The sequence below is a fragment of the Trachemys scripta genome, chromosome 23 (genome assembly GCF_013100865.1).
Source record: "Trachemys scripta elegans isolate TJP31775 chromosome 23, CAS_Tse_1.0, whole genome shotgun sequence".
Lineage (NCBI taxonomy): Eukaryota > Metazoa > Chordata > Testudines > Emydidae > Trachemys > Trachemys scripta.
Window position 1 is genome coordinate 5,369,803 of NC_048320.1, and position 14,751 is coordinate 5,384,553.

The 14,751-nt window shown below is 47.1% G+C and overlaps 1 protein-coding gene across 2 annotated transcripts in view; it reads right to left on the reverse strand.

The window, feature by feature from the left end:
• Positions 1-14,751, reverse strand: part of ASIC2 (acid sensing ion channel subunit 2) — a 1,225,960-nt gene that overhangs the window by 454,911 nt on the left and 756,298 nt on the right. The gene's annotated exons all lie outside the window — the stretch shown is intronic.

Below are 14,751 nucleotides of genomic sequence, written 5' to 3' on the forward strand. Positions count from 1 at the left end.
CTAGCATTGTAGCCTGTCCAGCAATATCTCCATTCAGCACCTCCTCGGTGCTGCTGTTTATTCAGTGTTATGATTCTCGTAGCATTTGCCATTACCAGAGTGTCCACAGTGAGCTAGGTTCTACCCACAGGTGCTCCAAAGATGCAGCGCCCAGCCTGAATAAGCATCCTTAAGATCTAAGGTAATAATATGGTCGCAATTACTGTAGTATCTGGGCACCTCATACTCTTTAATATATTTATCCTCATAACTGCCCTGTGAGATAGGGCAGTGCTATGATCCCCATTACACAGATGGGGAATGGAGGCCCAAAGGCTAAGTGACTTGCCCAAGGTCACACAGTAAGTATGTGGCAGAGAAGACAATTGAGCTCAGGTCTCAAGTCCTAGGGTAGTGGTTTAACCAATAGGCTATCATTCCTCCCTAAGCCTACCTGAAGCTTATATGAATTCTTTTGAATGCACTCTATGCTGTGTTTATAAAGCACCATTTCCATGTAAGAAACCATGGACGTTATTGTTAATAATCATTAATAAATATTTCTGCCCTTTGCTTCCAATCAGAACCAGGAAGTGCAGAGGCACAAAGTATAAGAAGCAATGAGCAATAAAGCTGAATGGCTGGGAAGTTTTGAATTTCAGAAATGTTTCACTTTGGGGCTCAGTTTGAACTTTTTGGTGCAGCTTAGGGTCAGTTCTGAGTTCATAGAATCATAGAATCATAGAATATCAGAGTTGGAAGGGACCTCAAGAGGTCATCTAGTCCAACCCCCTGCTCAAAGCAGGACCAATTCCCAGCTAAATCATCCCAGCCAGGGCTTTGTCAAGCCGGGCCTTAAAAACCTCCAAGGAAGGAGACTCCACCACCTCCCTAGGTAACGCATTCCAGTGTTTCACCACCCTCCTAGTGAAATAGTTTTTCCTGATATCCAACCTGGACCTCCCCCACTGCAACTTGAGACCATTGCTCCTTGTTCTGTCATCTGCCACCACTGAGAACAGCCGAGCTCCATCCTCTTTGGAACCCCCCTTCAGGTAGTTGAAGGCTGCTATCAAATCCCCCCTCATTCTTCTCTTCTGGAGACTAAACAATCCCAGTTCTCTCAGCCTCTCCTCATAAGTCATGTGCTCCAGACCCCTAATCATTTTTGTTGCCCTCCGCTGGACTCTTTCCAATTTTTCCACATCCTTCTTGTAGTGTGGGGCCCAAAACTGGACACAGTATTCCAGATGAGGCCTCACCAATGTCGAATAAAGGGGAACGATCACGTTCCTCGATCTGCTGGCAATGCCCCTACTTATACAGCCCAAAATGCCGTTAACCTTCTTGGCAACAAGAGCACACTGTTGACTCATATCCAGCTTCTCGTCCACTGTGACCCCTAGGTCCTTTTCAGCAGAACTGCTACCTAGCCATTCGGTCCCTAGTCTGTAGCAGTGCATGGGATTCTTCCGTCCTAAGTGCAGGACTCTGCACTTGTCCTTGTTGAACCTCATCAGGTTTTTTTCTGCCCAATCCTCTAATTTGTCTAGGTCCCTCTGTATCCGATCCCTACCCTCTAGTGTATCTACCACGCCTCCTAGTTTAGTGTCATCTGCAAACTTGCTGAGAGTGCAGTCCACACCATCCTCCAGATCATTAATAAAGATATTAAACAAAACCGGCCCCAGGACCGACCCTTGGGGCACTCCACTTGAAACCGGCTGCCAACTAGACATGGAGCCATTGATCACTACCCGTTGAGCCCGACGATCTAGCCAGCTTTCTATCCACCTTACAGTCCATTCATCCAGCCCATACTTCTTTAACTTGGTGGCAAGAATACTGTGGGAGACCGTATCAAAAGCTTTGCTAAAGTCAAGAAATAACACATCCACTGCTTTCCCCTCATCCACAGAGCCAGTTATCTCATCATAGAAGGCAATTAGGTTAGTCAGGCACGACTTCCCCTTCGTGAATCCATGCTGACTGTTCCTGATCACTTTCCTCTCCTCTAAATGTTTCATAATTGATTCCTTGAGGACCTGCTCCATGATTTTTCCAGGGACTGAGGTGAGGCTGACTGGCCTGTAGTTCCCCGGATCCTCCTTCTTCCCTTTTTTAAAGATGGGCACTACATTAGCCTTTTTCCAGTCATCTGGGACCTCCCCCGATCGCCATGAGTTTTCAAAAATAATGGCTAATGGCTCTGCAATCTCACCCGCCAACTCCTTTAGCACCCTCGGATGCAGCGCATCCGGCCCCATGGACTTGTGCACGTCCAGTTTTTCTAAATAGTCCTGAACCACTTCTTTCTCCACAGAGGGTTGGTCACCTTCTCCCCATGCTGTACTGCCCAGTGCAGCAATCTGGGAGCTGACCTTGTGCGTGAAGACAGAGGCAAAAAAATCATTGAGTACATTAGCTTTTTCCACATCCTCGGTCACTAGGTTGCCTCCCTCATTCAGTAAGGGGCCCACACTTTCCTTGACTTTCTTCTTGTTGCTAACATACCTGAAGAAACCCTTCTTGTTACTCTTAACATCTCTTGCTAACTGCAACTCCAAGTGTGATTTGGCCTTCCTGATTTCACTCCTGCACGCCTGAGCAATATTTTTATACTCCTCCCTGGTCATTTGTCCAATCTTCCACTTCTTATAAGCCTCTTTTTTGCATTTAAGATCAGCAAGGATTTCACTGTTTAGCCAAGCTGGTCGCCTGCCATATTTACTATTCTTTCTACACATCGGGATGGTTTGTTCCTGCAACCTCAATAAGGATTCTTTAAAATACAGCCAGCTCTCCTGGACCCCTTTGCCCTTCATGTTATTCTCCCAGGGGATCCTGCCCATCTGTTCCCTGAGGGAGTCAAAGTCTGCTTTTCTGAAGTCCAGGGTCCATATTCTGCTGCTCTCCTTTCTTCCTTGTGTCAGGATCCTGAACTCGACCATCTCATGGTCACTGCCTCCCAGGTTCCCATCCACTTTTGCTTCCCCTACTAGTTCTTCCCTGTTTGTGAGCAGCAGGTCAAGAAAAGCTTTGCCCCTAGTTGGTTCCTCCAGCACTTGCACCAGGAAATTGTCCCCTACGCTTTCCAAAAATTTCCTGGATTGCCTGTGCACCGCTGTATTGCTCTCCCAGCAGATATCAGGGTGATTAAAGTCTCCCATGAGAACCAGGGCCTGTGATCTAGCAACTTCTGCTAGTTGCCAGAAGAAAGCCTCGTCCACCTCATCCCCCTGGTCTGGTGGTCTATAGCAGACTCATTGGAACCTGGTCTCTTCTGCCTAAGTTCAAGTCTTAAGAGTGAAGCTAATGTCGCCAACACAAGGTGTTCAAAAATCATGTATCAGGCCCCCAAAGTTCATGAGAGTGGCCTAAAAATCACACTTTTTAAAAAATAAGTGATTCTTTTGTATTTGCTTTCAAGGTTTTGTGTCTTTAGGTTGTTGGGGTTCTGCTGACACCTCATATACTTGCTTTACCAAGAACTCAGTTTGTCTCCAATCTCGTTACTCGGGAATTTGCATACAGCAAAGCTATGCTGAGTTGATCAGACTCAAGCATTAGGGTGTCAGTATAGGGCGTACTACACATCCAACATTACATACCAAACTTCTTCCTTCGTATACATTTACACAGTACATTGCATTTACTACACATAGCATGACGTGTTTTTTGGACTGGCCTGGTTACTTTGTAAGAACCAATCTCTGTACAGCATGCTTTGTTCACACAGTCCAGGCTTGACTTACTCTGTACCTCGTTTTTACATTCTTGACTGATTTTGTTCATTGTTTGTAGTAAATGGTTTCCTGGGTGTTTTCCCTCTTTTCTGGGTTAGCTCAGACATTTTGTCTCCTGGCTTACTGACCCATTTACCTATCTAAGTTAGCACAAATACTTCATTTTTAGCCTGCTAATTAATTTACCTCCCTACTTCTGTCCTCCAAGAAATTAGGCCTCACCCATTTTTAATTACTTATGTCAGACCAGGACTACAATCCTACATAGGCCGCACTCGGGCTCACACTTTTAAGCTGTCCATTGCAACCACGATGACTAGAAACGTACTTTAAGAAAATAAATGCAAGCTGAGATTCTCATGGAATCAGGCTTTAAGAAAATCACCCAAATATCACAAGAGCCATGATTAAATACTCAGAGTTGCCAGGCTGCAGGCAAACGCACACAAAACAAATAGGGCCATCAGCTGAAACTGATGGTTCAAACAATAGGAATTGGTGGTGTCCCGAAGAGGTGCTGGTTGGGGCTCGACCCTCTCCAGGGTGGCAGGGAACCACACTGGCTCACTGCTAGGACCGGCTCCAGCATTTCTGCTGCCCCAACCAAAAAAAAAAAGCCGCGATCGCGATCGGGGCGGCAATTGGGAAAAAAAAAAAAAGACGTGATCGGCGGTGGCAATTGGGAAAAAAAAAAGCCGTGATCGGCGGTGGCAGTTCAGCGGCAGGTCCTTCACTCCTAGAGGGAGTGAGGGACCTGCCACCCCCGAATTGCCGCAGGTGCCGCCCCTCTCCCTTGGCCGCCCCAAGCAACTGCTTGTTAAGCTGGTGCCTGGAGCCGGCCCTGCTCACTGCACACTGCTGAGGTTTGGGGAATTAGTCTAGCCACGGGAGTCTTTCCTGGTGGCCCTTGCGGTAGCTGGAATAAGCACCGTAAGCCCAGGCCCTGGGTCAGGGCGGGGCAACAATGAGTCAGGTGCTCAGGCCCTCGGTCAGGGCTGAGCAGTAGCAGTAGGCCCAAGCCTCCAAGGCCTGGGAGAGGGGGAGACGACCACCCACGAATTGGGTGGCAGGGGGGACGCAGGCCCTCCCACTCCACTGTGTCCCAGCCCGGGGCCCTAGCAGCGGCAGAAGACCCGCTGCTGTGTCAGTGGGGATCCCGGCCGCCACACACTGACATGGGCTCTGGCAGTGCTGCAGCCGGACTGGGGTCGGCTGCCCCCGGGCTACTTGCACACTCCCCTTCTTGTGGTAGCTGAGTCACGGTGGTGTCCTCCGGGGGGTCCAGCACCATGGCTTCCTCAGGGTAGTGGTCCAGCAGTTGGCCCAGCTGCTTCTCCACATAGCGGCCGCAGGGCAGGCCCGGCCAGTCCTGGCGGCCACCTTGGGCCACAGGGGTTTCCCAGTCGCGGGCTAGGCTGGAGGCGTCTGGCTTCCCCAGCGGCTGGGGCCTTACTGAGCTCTGAGGGCGAGCCTTTATACTTCCGGGTCGCCGCCTGACCCCCTGAGGGGCGGGCTCAGAGCTCCTTAGCTCCGCCCACTCCGGCTTCTGGATGGGCTCATCCTGCTCCGGGGCGGTGGGGAGCCACAGCGCCTCCCTACATGTCCCCTTACAGCCTCCATCTTGGATTGTCTTCGGAATTCGGTTTGGTTCTGGGCTTTTCTGAGTGTCCTGAAGAGACCTTTCAATGCTTCTGAATCTCTGGGAATGAGACGGAGGTATCAGCTCACATCACGTCAGCCACTGAACAGCCTGAGAAACTCATTCTCTGCCACTCCTGAGCTGAAACTGCAGTTGTGGTGCAACAACACAGACGGGAAGGGCTGTGTTCTGCTAGTACAGCCTGAATAATCCCTTGAGTCATCCAGTCCCTCCGCTGCTCAGTTTGTCCCCAATATGGCAACAATTGCTCATGCTAGATTCAGTCACTTACCAACGATCTCTGAACTGAGATGACAGGTTTGCTAACATACAGCCTGGGAAATCAGCCCCTCTCTGACCCCTTGGCAATAGCACATGACACAGTGGCTGTTATATTCAAGTAAAGATAGACGTAGCCCGGAGTGATGCTTGTTGTCATGCAGCTACAGCCGAGGTTAGTATCTCCCAGAAGGATGGATGTGGGAAGAGGGGAAATATTCATTTCTCCTCTAGTTATCACTTCATTTCGATTTGCACAGAATACAACTAAGGGGGAGACGTTCCCCCTCACCCCCCGTGCATATGATCGGGTAGCACCCGATCTCAATATTGATTGAGGAGATATTACAATGGAAGAAGTCAAAATAGCTGTCAGCCAACTTAAAAATGGGGAAGCAGCTGGAGAGGATAACATTACTAGGGGGATGTTTAAAGCAAGTGATGAAACAGCCCTCCAGACTTTCCTTGGGTTTTTGACTAGAACATGGAGTTAAGATCCCAACCCAGTGGAAGAGAGGCCTTACAGTAAAATTGCCAAAGAAGCGTGATTTACCAATTGCAATAACTGATTGGAATCCCATTGCTTTCCAGGCCTAGGAAAAGCATGTGCAACATCATCCTAGAAAGTATGAAGAAATGAAGAGATCTCCAACTAGGGTGGCCAGGTGCCCGGTTTTTGACCGGAAAGTCTGGTCGAAAAGGGGACCTGACAGTGTCCGCTCAGATCTATTGACAGAACAGCCAATGTCCAGTTACTGCAGCTGGGGAAGGTGGGGAGGCACTGGGTCATCACTTGCGCCAGTCCCTACTCAGCCAGAGCCTCACCCTACCTGTGTCAGGTATCTGCAGCTCCCAGCCCTGGAAAAGCAGGCGAGTCTCTCCTGACCTGGGCTGGGAAGGGAGCAGAGAGGGTTGGAGGGGAAAGGTAACGAGTGACAAGGAGGAGGGGAGAAGAGGAGTGGACGGGGGCGGGGCCTCAGGGGGAAGAGGTGGGGCAGGGGAGGTTCTGGCACTCCTGATGGAGTATCCGGTTTTTAAATATTACCAAGTTGGCAACCCTATCTCCAACTCAGAGAGGAACAAGCAAGTTTTAGACCACTGAGATCATGTGCAGACCATATGTTGTTCTCAAACATATTATAGAACAAAGTGTGGCATCGCAAGCACCTCTTGGGGTAACGTTTACAGCTTTTCAGAAGGCTTTTGACAATGGACACAGAGATGGTCTTTGGAAAATTATGCCATACTATGGAATACCAGCAAAAAGAATTAGAATAACCAGGGAGCTATATGATACAGCTGAAAGTGCAGACAGAACTGGTGACATTAACCAATGGTTTGCAGAGACAGCTTAAGTAGGGCAAGGGTATATTATGTCCTCACTCTTCTTTGCACTGGTCATTGACTATGTTTCAAGGGAAACAACCTCAGAAGGCAACCAAGCAATTTTACGGACAAATTGGATCACCTTGTTTTGGATGATGATATTGTGCTGCTTAGTCCAACACATAGTTGGGGATTGGTCCTGCTTTGAGCAGGGGGTTGGACTAGATGACCTCCTGAGGTCCCTTCCAACCCTGATAGTCTATGATTCTATGATTGCTTAATGGAAGAAAAGATGCAGCTTTTTGCTGACACAGCAAAACAAGTTGCTTTATTCCTCAACAAGGTGAAGTCAAAATATATGGCTCCCAATGTCTCAAAAGCAACCATCAGAGTCGAAGGAGAAACATAAGACTAAGTAAGTGATTTTACCTATATAGATAGTGAGGTGTGCAGTGATGGTGACCCCTTGCTAAATGTCAGGCAACTAATATCAAAAGCAGCAAACAACTTGCATAAACTTGAAAATGTAGCATGATTGGCACAGACATGAAATCTGAATTTTTAACACTGGCTGCATGTCTGTCCCTGTTTATGGAGCAGAGTCCTGGGAATTGATGACAGAAATTGGTAAGAAGATCAACTCATTCCAAAGTAAATGCCCATGAAAGAGTTTCGGAATTCCTTTCAGAAAGAGTTTCTTGCCACATCAGAAATTCTAAGGAGAGCAAACCAACCTAAAGCACCAAAAATGGTAAGACAATAATGGACATATTTAAGACATGCTTTAAGCATGCGACCAGCGCAACATCCATGTCACCTAATAACATGGGTACCACTGGAAAGAGAAAAAGAGGGTGACCTAGAGAAACTTGTCACAGAATAATAGAGCAAGAAGCCAGATCCATCAACATATTAAACACTATTCAGCTTAACCCCCCAACCCCATAAACAAAATCTCTCGCAGAAGCCCCCCGAGCAGAGTAGATGGCAAGGGTAATCAGATAGTGAGAAGCACATCAACGGAATTGGCTAGCAAAATGGCAGACCACATGCAACCTGATTGCCAGCAGATAATACCAAGCACTTAGTGGAAGGTGGCTGATCTGCCTCTGACTGTGGTATTTACGGCCGCTGTGTGTTCCATTGTATGCGTTCCCGCTCCATCATCAGCCTGAGGTCTTGTTTGCATTAGAGAAGTGGCACAAAACGGATTTTAAATTGAGCTAGTTAAAGGTAAGTGACACAGTGGGGCTTGAACTGGGGGACCTCCAGAGCTAAAAACATGAGACACTGCAGCTTGAACTAAAAAGCAAGCCCTCCTTAAGAAGCTAGTATCTGTTGTGTTCACAGCATACACACACAGACGGTCGATCACAACAAACACTCATGCTGGAAGGTTGAAACATAACACTGCTTTATTTCTTAAAATTCAGAACGATAGCACACAAGAACCCGAAAAGAGAGCGAGAAAACAGGCTGCTCCCTAAGGTTGTGTGACGTTATTGATATAATCTGGGACCATATAGATCATTGTTGCAACCAAGGTCCTGTAGTGGCACCCAGATCTTGTATAAAGGGGGTCAAATGGGATGTCTAAGACAAGGCGATGGTTTACTGGTTATGATTATGCTGTCTATATGTGTGTATCAATTTTGTAGTTGAAGTTATGAATATTGGCTCTATACTGTCTGTATTTCAAACTTATGCTATGCTGCTGGGTGACATCCCAGACAAGCTGAGATTAGCTCTGCCTAGCCTGCTTGATGGCCCATTAAGGACCATCAGCTATACAATGGACCCATTGAGAGAAGGCAGATACGCCTTGTAACCCAGCAAAGTATGCAGGGACTGGCCCATGTGACTCCAGACTCCATTTTGCTGTAATTTTCCACAGTAAGAACAAAGGTGTTCTTACACCTGGAAAAGACTATATAAGGCTGATGCCTCATCTCCATCTGGTCTTCAATCCTGCTTCATACCTCTGGAGGAACTTTGCTACAAGCTGAAGCTTCGAACAAAGGACTGAGGACCCATCCCAGCGGGGGATGTATTCCAGAGACTTGATTTGAACCTGCAGTTTATTCTATCTCTGCTGCAAGCCTGAACCAAGAACTTTGCCATTACTGTATGTAATTGATGCCATTTAACCAATTCTAACTCTCATCTCTATCTTTTTCCTTTTATGATTAAACCTTTAGATTTTAGATTCTAAAAGATTGGCAACAGCGTGATTTGTAGGTAAGACCTGATTTGTATATTGACCTGGGTTTGGGGCTTAGTCCTTTGGGATCAGGAGAACCTTTTTCTTTTACTTGGGTATTGGTTTTCATAACCATTTGTCCCCATAACGAGTGGCACTGGTGGTCATACTGGGAAACTGGAGTGTCTAAGGAGATTGCTTATGAGACTTGCGGTTAGCCAGTGGGGTGAGACCGAAGTCCTCTTAGTCTGGCTGGTTTGGTTTGCCTTAGAGGTGGAAAAAACCCCAGCCTTGGGCTGTAACTGCCCTGTTTGAGCAATTTGTCCTGAGTTGGCACTCTCAGTTGGGTTCCGCCAGAACCGCATTGTCACAGGTTGCGAGGCACAATTCACCCCACATACCTTTAAACTGACTTCTCTCCAGACTGACTCTGACCAGACTCTTTGCTACGTGCCTTTTAGCCGCAAGCAGGACCAGGAAACCCGCTCTGCCCTTAAAGAGAACTTGCAATTCCAACACAGTCCTCCATACAGCACAACATCCTCTATGGATGAGGCGCAGAGGGCAACCGGTGACACATACACCCTCACCAGTGTGTTATGTGCTCCCTCTGATCAAAGGAAACTCATGCATCTGAAACCCCCCAGTAGTTCAAATCGTAGACAATCCTACACTTGTGTGATGGCTACCATCTTGGCTGATACACAGGAGACTGAACAGGAGAGAAGATCCTCAGATTCCCAGCTGTGTGCATCTCAGCCCATGTTTGTCCACGTGCCACAAGGCTGCAGAAGCTGAAAGCATCAAACCTAAGATTCAGCATCTGGGGCTGGAGCTTTCGGGTGAATGTTTTGCACATGTGGAAACAGCTAAAGTTTCTCATGTGGTCTTGTTGATCTGCCGACTTTCCACACGCTGCCTCCTTTACAAATACACACTGCAGAATAGAGGTGATACATTGTCCTCTCTGCATGGTAACATGATCTGTGCTGTTATAGACAGGGTGAAGACATCTCAGAGGAATTTGCTAGAACATTCTGCAGGTTTCTCTCAGCCCTGGAGCTTCATAGAGAGCTCAGAAGTCCAAAGGCACAGCCTGGAGCAGTGTAATGATAACTAAGTCCTGGATTCTCCTAGACACCTCCTGAGAGCGCTTAAAAATTCCCTGCAATTCTCTCGAGGAAAGAGTGGCTAACTTTATTGTAATTTCCACCATTTATTTCCGAAATCCCTTTCCCCAACCCACCTCCTCTCCTGGTCTTCCAGGCAGCATTGATGCACAAGTCAAAGCTAGTATTCAAAACATCTTGTGCAATTATTACCCAGCCTGGCTTTTCACTGTAAGAGGGGGAAAACCATGAGTTGGATCTTAAACGGACACATGATCTCTTTACAGTGAATTGCTCATTTACATTTACTGTAGCATAATGAGATAATAAAGGAGGGATTTAAATATAGGCTTCTTGTTTAAGGTGTCTGAAACCCCCTATGGGCAGTCTGTCTTTCTGTCTATCACCATAGGATAAACATTTCAAAACCACCTGAGCGTATGCCAACACTGCAAGTGAAGGTGTGATTGTCTCACCTTTTGCTCCCTTTAAATCATGCACTCTTAGTACTGTTATTATTTAGTTTGTATCTTACCGTAGCGCCTAAGGACCTCATTGATAGAGCAGGACCCCACTCTGATAGGTGCTGTTCAAACACAGAACCAAAAAGACTGTCCCCTCCCCATCTTTCTATCCATCCCTCTGGTACCCAGTGCCCTGCCGGTAAATCTCATCTCACTCCTGTCTTTAACAGGATCCCAGGCTAAGTGAGATGCTTGCCAAAGAAGAGATCTTTGCGTAGGTTCCTAGGTCCATCACCGTGATAGCTGAGCACCTGAGGCCCGACCCAGCAAGCAAGTGACTGTAGCATTCAGCCAGGCATCAGTTCTGCTGATATGTCTTGAGAGTAAACATTCAAAAGATGTTTTTGGTTCGTTTCCTTCCTTTTAACAATCCCCTCACTACAGCAACTCCGCTGGCAGCTCCCAGAGTGCGGCTCAGAGCTGCACCCTTACACAGCCCCTCCAAAGACTACAGAACCCCATGTTTTGTCTTTGCCTTCCTCTGTTCGTTTATGGACAGGCAACGTTCAGACTTATACTTCGGCAGTTCATTGCTCCAAGGAGCCCTTTTCCCTGTGATCACTTGCACTCTAGCTTGGCAACACGAGGAAACCAATTGCTTGGCTCCTTTCCTGCTTGTCTCGTGCAGTAAGAGGCGGTAGCAAGGAAAATACTTCTGTTTTTTGTACCATCTGTTCTCTTCTGTAATTGTGGCTGGCCATAGACAGAGCTACACCTTCAATCTGGACCAGAACAGGCGTTATAAAGTCATGAGGTAAAAATTCCAGGATCACCCAAGTGCCCATTTTCAAAAAGTGTCTTTGACTGAGCGCCTACATCCCATTGACTTTCAGTGACACTAGACTCACAAAGGGACTTTGCCACCTAGGTGCCGAAAGTGGCAGTTAAGTCCAACGTTTTGGCACCGTTGGCATTCACAAAACCCCTGCTCCACTGCTGCTTGACCCTGGGGGTGCCTAAATTCCCTAAGCACCTACTGTTAAAGTTCCTGAGGTGGCCAGTTTTCGGCAGCTCCGCACATGCCTGGCCATCTCAGCCCGGATGCTGACCAGCAGCTTGGAACCTAACTCATGCCTTCACCCCAGGCATGAATTCCCAAACAGGGCATTCCCCTGCCTGTATTGCCTTTGGGGCCTGATACAATAGTTAGGCTCTGAGCACACCTCACCCCATGTAGAAGCTGGTGGCTGTACCCCCTGACTTTTCACCCAATGGTAGGGCACTCACTTGGGCTGTGAAAGACCCAAGTTCAATTTCCACCTCTGCCAGATGTGGAGCAGAGATTTAAACCCACCTCTCAGAGAAGCCCTCTAACCGCTGCGCTAAGGGGATCACCTCCTCCTCCTTGACCTGGCTTATGTACTCAAGTCCAGGATAGGGATCATGGCTGCAAAGACAGCTGCCTCCTTCCTACCTGAATTTTGGGGCCTAAGGTTATGTCTACACTATTCTCTAGGGGTGTGATTCTCCTGCGCGTGTACACATTCTGGCGCTAGCTTTCTTAGAGTTAGAGGGAGTATAAATAGCAACGTAGCCACGGTAGCATGGCTGAGACATGCTGTTATAACTATAAAGGATAACAGCCCTCCTGTGTACAATACTCTAAAATCCCTCCTGGCCAGAGACTCCAAAATCCTTTTACCTGTAAAGGGTTAAGAAGCTCAGGTAACCTGGCTGACACCTGACCCAAAGGACCAATAAGGGGACAAGATACTTTTAAATCTTGGTGTGGGGAAGGCTTTTGTTTGTGCTCTTTGTTTTGGGGGTTGTTCGCTCTTGGGACTGAGAGGGACCAGACATCAATCCAGGCTCTCCAAATCTTTCTGAACAAGTCTCTCATATTTCAAACTTGTAAGTAACAAGGCAAGGCGTGTTAGTTTTTATCTTTGTTTTCTCAACTTGTAAATGTACCTTTTTGCTAGAGTGTTTATCTCTGTTTGCTGTAACTTTGAACCTAAGGCTAGAGGGGGGTCCTCTGAGCTCTTTAAGTTTGATTACCCTGTAAAGTTATTTTCCATCCTGATTTTACAGAGATGATTTTTACCTTTTTCTTTAATTAAAAGCCTTCTTTTTAAGAACCTGATTGATTTTCCTTGTTTTTAGATCCAAGGGGGTTGGATCTTGATCCACCAGGAGTTGGTGGGAGAAAGGAGGGGGATGGTTAATTTCTCCTTGTTTTAAGATCCAGTCGGTTTGGATCTGTATTCACCAGGGAATTGGTGAAGAGTCTCTCAAGGCTACCCAGGGAAGGGAGTTAGCCCATTGGGAGTGGTGGCAGCGGACCAGATCTAAGCTGGTAGTTAAGCTTAGAAGTTTTCATGCAGGCCCCCACATCTGTACCCTAAAGTTCAGAGTGGGGCAGCAGCCTTGACACATGCTGAGTACAAACATACCTGAAACCAGTAGGTGTGACCTCAATCGTGCATCTGCTGCCGCTACCTTTGCTACCTCGGCTACACTGCTATTTATACCCAGGAGCACCGCCAGCTTTTTTGCCGCCCTAGGCGGCGGAAGGTCCCGCCCCCAAAATGCCGCCCCCGACAGAGGCGGCAGAAGGCCCCGCCCCCAAAATACCGACGACGACTGGGGCAGCCGAAGATCCGGCCACCGCAGTCGCCGCCCCCCAAATGTTAGTGCCGTAGGCGACCACCTAGATTGCCTAATGGGTTGCACCGGCCCTGTTTATACCCAGGCTAGCTCAAAGAGACCTAGCATGAGTCGGTGTACACAAGCAAGGGGATCACTCCCCTAGCTCATAGTGTAGGCGTAACTAAAGTCTCTTTGAGGGGCGGGGCTTAGGACCTACCTCTCTCCTTGGCATTTCCTAGCGTCCCCATTCAGCAAGCTGGCTTCTGTAAATCCCATTCTTAGGCACCTAATTCTCCCCATGCCTTGGACAGGAATCCTGGGAGCCAGCTCAGGGCGGTGAATTCCACTGGGTAGCGTGGTGGCTAAACATTAGGCGTTGCAATGCTCGGTGTTGCAGTTCTTTTGTGAATCTCTCCCAAAGTCACTTTTGAAAATGAGACAGGCTCCTAAGGCACTTAGATGATTTGGAAAAATGTACCCTTGCACTAGCTGAATATTTTTTCTTACCACAATTTTTTTAGACCAAAAGTTACTTTTCGACCAAATCAAGAATTTTGATGGAAATTTTTCATTTTGGTTGAAGATTTTCTATATCTTTTTTTGTTTTGTTTACCCCCTGCTCTCCTATTTTCCCCCCTCCCGGCTCCAATTTTCCAGTGCGGGGGAGGAGGACTTTGTTTCATTTCATTTTGTTGAAAAACCAAATTTCCATCAAAAATTTAGAAGAAAAGAAAATATTTTCAATCTTTCAAAATAGATGGACCCCCAAATATTCCCATTGGATGATGTAGTCTCATTGAAATTTTTAGTGGAAAAATGCAGTTTTATGACACAAAAAATGATTTCCTAAATAGGAAAATCCAAATCCAAATATTCATTTCAAATTTTTTCGCTTTGAATCTGAAATGAAAACTGTTGATGTGACGCAAAATAAATGTCTTTTGGCAAATTGTTTAGAGACAATGTCGACATTTGCCCTTTCAACCTTTCTGATTGGAAACGTTTGGGAATTTTTCATTTGTTGGAAGTTCTGGCGATGCCTCATTGCACAGGCAATTAGATTCCGAACTGGGCATTTGCTCAGACGAGTACTTGATTTGCAAGTGTAGGCACGGTACCTGTTCGTGCATATTAGATATGTAACTGAATGCGCATTTTTGCATAGGACCGTGAAAGCTTCTTCAACCCAACGTGAATGTCATTGCTGCATCAGGGAGCTTGTAGAGAATAAAAGGAACAAAATTGTCTTATTTGGTATCCAGACTCTAAAGGTTCATCTCCACCATAGAATCATAGACTATCAGGGTTGGAAGGGACCTCAGAAGGTCACGTAGTTCAACCCCCTGCTCAAAGCAGGACC